The 5,102-nt window shown below is 40.5% G+C and overlaps 1 long non-coding RNA gene across 1 annotated transcript; it reads left to right on the top strand.

Annotated features, from left to right (window-relative positions):
* On the top strand, nt 1-778 carry LOC142401481 (uncharacterized). The gene is made up of 2 exons (XR_012773136.1): nt 1-215; nt 293-778. It is a non-coding gene; the product is annotated as an uncharacterized LOC142401481 (long non-coding RNA).
* Nucleotides 779-5,102: the final 4,324 nt, after the last annotated feature.

Genomic DNA, 5,102 nt, shown 5'->3' with positions numbered 1-5,102 from the left:
ATGCCTGGCTTCCGTGCTCAGTTGCCACTGAATATACGAATAAGTTGCTGTACAGGTACACACACTTTCGATAATGCAGTTGATAATTAATCCCCGTACATGCGCACATTGTGTGGCATTGTGCGACATGTTGTTTACCGTTCTGATTTCCTCAGCGTCCCACGATTTGCAGCGCGAACACAGCGGCACTGATCACTAACATAAGGCGTGTATATGTGAGTATTATATACTGATGCATGAGGGTTTATACAAACTGAATTAATGTTGATGTTAATGTTTGTTATGCAATTAGTTTCGGCTGATTGGCGGACGGGGATCGCGGCTCGTCGGGCGTCCTCAGACTGACAAAGGGACTGTCGCTGTTTTTTCTCCCCATATAAGGAGCCTGTTAGGACGGGCTTTTGTTCTATTTTATTTCTTTATTTGTTTATTCGTTTTTAAAACCTTGGTATCGTTAGAGGGCATCATTCATTCTTTTATTTGATATTGAGCAACTTATTCCTCAGACTGCCATTTTAGATCAATTGTACATTTGGGGCACCTTTGTTTTGCTGTGACTTGAACTGTTTTAAGCACCTTATCTGTGTGTAGTGTGAGACGTGTATTTGGTGCCATATTTTAACTAGCTCTGTGAATATGTGGTGTTTTGGGTCCTAAATGCATAAAACTGAAATCTAGGATTGGCGGCCTGAGGAGTTACTGCCTACATTGCTCCGATACTACTTTTATCCCATCTGTGTCCAAAATCATTGCTAATAAAAATTGTAATTTATTGATAGACGCATCTCTCTGTCGTCCTGTTTATTCTGGACACTTACCTGGAGTATAGTGGATTAGGAGGGTTGAACACATTTACACCAACCACCTTTGACACTTTTCCACACTACATTTATAACAACTCTATTTAAACTCATTGAATTCTGTCTCATTGAAAAGTACTTTTCATCAATCTAATCACACCTTACTCAACAAATCACAACAAGTTTGTCATGGTTCTGGAGCGGTCGGTGGCGTAGTGGGTTAAAGGATAAGACCGGTTTTTTGACATTGGGCCCTTGATTTCACATTATAACATGATGTTCTACTCACCCCTGCTTGTTGTTTGTCATTTGGAGCTGTTCCGAAGATATTCGCGAGGCGTCTGGCTGCTCTCTTGAGATATTCGGCCATGAAACGGTTTCCTATGGGCAAGCTCATACAGGCACAAACTATGCTGTTTATAATTTATTAATTACTCTACACTAGAACTGATAACGTGGAGGTGCGTCGCTTACTTAAAAAAATCCGGGTTATTGTAATTTAGATTTTTTTGTCGTAAAGTGGGTGTTACCCCCACAGACCTGCTGCCTATTTATTCATTCGGCTAAAATTCAAAATTAGTAACCCGGATTTTTTTAAGTAAGCGACGCACCTCCACGTTATCAGTGCTGGTGTAGAGTAATTAATAAATTATAAACAGCATAGTTTGTGCCTGTATGAGCTTGCCCATAGGAAACCGTTTCATGGCCGAATATCTCAAGAGAGCAGCCAGACGCCTCGCGAATATCTTCGGAACAGCTCCAAATGACAAACAACAAGCAGGGGTGAGTAGAACATCATGTTATAATGTGAAATCAAGGGCCCAATGTCAAAAAACCGGTCTTATCCTTTAAGCAGCCGCCCCATGTACAGAGGCTACTAGTGATGTGTCGTTCGCGAACGATCCGGCTCTAAGAGCCGGCTCTTTGAAGTGAACGACAGGAACCGGCTCCACAATGGGAGCCGTTTTTTTCTTTCAGTATCTCTCCTCCTCCCTGTCGTTGCGCTTGTGCTCTGCAAGTGCCACAAAGCCGTCAGTTTTTTCTTCCACGTCGTTTTTTTTGTCCTTCGGTGCCTCTCTGTCTCTCCCCTCTCCCTCTCTCCCCCTCCCCCTCCCCCTCCTTGCGCGTTTTGCTCTGCTTCTGCCAGTGCTAGACGGAGTTTTTTTTCCTCAGTCGGTGCCTTAATGTCTCCACTGCCCTCATGTCAAGCGTGTGCTCCACACATCTGACCAATCACAAGCAGCTTTCAATTAATAAGGTGACTGGAAACACTGAAAAAAAGTTTGTCCACTTTTTTCTTTCCTCTGCTGTCCTCGTGTCAAGCGTGTTTGTATTTATAACTGTTTAATTTATTTTAAGTTATTTTTGTGGAAGTAGTGCTATTTTGTGATAATTTAATTGGTTATAATAAAACTTTTATTCATAAAGCATTGTTATGCCGCATTTTACTCATCATAAGTGCTTAAAAATGTCAATAATGAAACAAAATGTTGTAAAATTAGGTTAAATTTATTAATTGATTAATAACGTAAAAAATGTGTATGGGGAGCCGTTTGGGAGCCGAAAGAGCCGGCTCTCCACAGTAAGAAGAGCCGAAAGAGCCGAATCTCAAAATAGAGCCGGAAATCCCATCACTAGAGGCTACAGTCCTCGCTGCAGCTGGTCCTAGTTCAACTCCCGCACTGAGCAGCCCTTTGCTGCATGTCTTCCCCATCTCTCTGCTTCCTGTCTATCCATTAAAGGCATAAAAAGCCCCCCAAAAAAAATTTAAAGAACGTTTGTCATGGTTCTTAATGTGGGACTACTCAAACTGCTCAGTATGATGTATGACTATAAGAATGACTAATGTTAAAGCAGTCAATATAAGTAATTTTCTGTCCTGTTTGGACCAGAGTTAATCAGGGAGGACTCATGAGGACAGAGAGACGTGTGATCAATTTATTGATAATTATTACTCATTTCTGCCACTTGGTCCTCTTGTAACTAATCATTACTACAGTAGTACTGGATTGTGCCTCATAAGGGAATACTTATCTGGGACATGTGAGCTCACTGGTTCTCCTCTTATTTTCCTTTACTGATCATCATTCTGTTGCCCTGCTGTGTCTCAAACTGCAAGCTAGAAAACGGAATTGATGATGGGAAGGATGTCATAAAACTCCACAGGACTCAGTTATTGGAATATTTTTAAAATCTGATTATTTTGTATTTACAGCCAACAACCGCTTTGAATCACGCTATTTAGATTCGTGTGTATCCATATAACGAGAGTGAACTGGGGGATCCGCTGATGCCCCTATATATGGATATACGCCAATTCTTATCAGCAATGCAAGATGTACCCCATTGAAAGTGAATGAGATCGTTGAACACTGAAGCATTTACGTATGAATTTTTGTCAACAGTAAGGAACCAGTGACAAAAGAGTTTAGAGGACTTTCTAAACCTGCCTGCCTTTCCTATCAGACCATCAGTTATCCCCACAGTATTCCCATCTTTAACCCGTCTGCTGACTGCTGACACCTCACCTGCCTTAACATTACTCCTTCACAAGGGGGCAGCGGTGACTCAGGTGGAGTAGGTTTTATAATCATAAGGGTGACGGCTTCATTCTGAGCAACTCCACGTGTAGAAATGTTCTTGCGCAGAAAAACTGAAGTTGCTGCAGTTCAGATGCCTTGCGTGGCAAGCTTCGGTTACTGTGAGTCTATGTTGTATGAATCACAAACATATATAAGTGCAGATATTCAATTACCAACATCACATTTATACAACTAAATCTCTTTAAGGGACAGAGTACAAGTAAAACAGCTAAAGAAGTGTACAATACGTGTGAGTTATGTGTTTTAGGATGGTAGGAGAGGAGTTGTTCATGGAATACAAAAGATAATTCATGGTGAAATAAAGAGAGAGACCCTTGCTCTCTATTTGGTAGCTTGTTCCCTTAACATGGAGCACAAATTAGAACAATTTTACTTAAAACTTCTTTGTGTGTGGGGATGGCATTCACAAAGGATGTTCCTGAGCAGAAAACAATGGTTGGGAGGGAGCAGGAGTCAGTATGATTGAGCAGCCTGCTGACCCAGAAGTCACTAAGCAACTAGAATTTGACCAGGTAGCCAGTGAAGTTCAATGAGTAAATTAGGGAAATATGCCCTTTTTGGTTGATTTAACAAAAGATGTGCCTCTGTAATCAAGACTATCTATAGGGGGTGAATGAGAAGTTTCAAGGTTTGAACAGCACAATAAAATGGCTGACTTATTATATAATGAATGTGTGTACGATTGGAACACCGCCTCTTTGTGATCCTATTGGCTGTCTTCAGCACTGCACAAGTCGACCTTTTGAGTAACCTGAAATGGAAAAAAGAAATCTGCTAGTGCAATTGCAGTTATTCAGCAGTATCAGTTAATCTCTGTAAAGATCACACACACACACAAATATTTCAGAATCATCTCTACAGGATAGTCTGATAAAGCCTCATATTCTCTTGAGATGCTGAACAACAATATCCAATGATGCCATGTGATTCAGTTTGGAAGTGTATCCCAGACGCAGCACTTGGTTTCTGTCTGTGCGCTAATACATTGAGAACAGTTTTAAAACATCAAGATGCACATACAAGCATATGCAGTTGTAGCGTTACCGGGTATTTATATACCTATTAAATATAAGGATTTATGAGATGTTCTTACAGTCTCAAATAAACCTTACCTCGAATTCAGGGCACCACCTACCTAGGTTTTTAACTTAATTTAAGTCACAGTCAGGTAGGAAAACTGTTTGAAATCTTACGATCCTGGTGTTAAATTAATTAATAATTAATATTCAATTAATATTCAGTCTCATATCTCGCTACTTTCGTGAAGTTCTCGTTTGGTTGGACAGACATTACGTAAAGAAAGCATACGACACAATCTGTGATTATAACATATATATAGATATATGAGCTGTTTATTACAATGATATGATCTTAGACATGAACCTTTAAACAAACAGGAGATGCATGGAATATGGGTGATTATATAAAACACTTAGTGAATATAAAATAAAATATGGGAATGGAGAGTTACTGGATTTATTCAAATAGTTTGGGTTGGCTGACTATTTGAATCTAAATACTGTACTGACATTTCGGATTAATGTATCATTCTGTGAAAGCCTCGAGACATCCATCAAACCCACTTTAAGGTGAAAACGGGTCGGTCTTACTGTGCTGAAGTTCTATTCACGGTAGCGGCCACGCGGGTCCGAGGGGATTTCTCTTCCGCTCTCTGGGCCTTCCTGGCTGTGGTGGCTGA

This window comes from Odontesthes bonariensis, chromosome 16 (genome assembly GCF_027942865.1).
Source record: "Odontesthes bonariensis isolate fOdoBon6 chromosome 16, fOdoBon6.hap1, whole genome shotgun sequence".
In the NCBI taxonomy this organism is placed as follows: Eukaryota; Metazoa; Chordata; class Actinopteri; order Atheriniformes; family Atherinopsidae; genus Odontesthes; species Odontesthes bonariensis.
The sequence above is the reverse complement of the archived record's forward strand: the minus strand, read 5'-3'. Positions and strand labels throughout refer to the sequence as shown.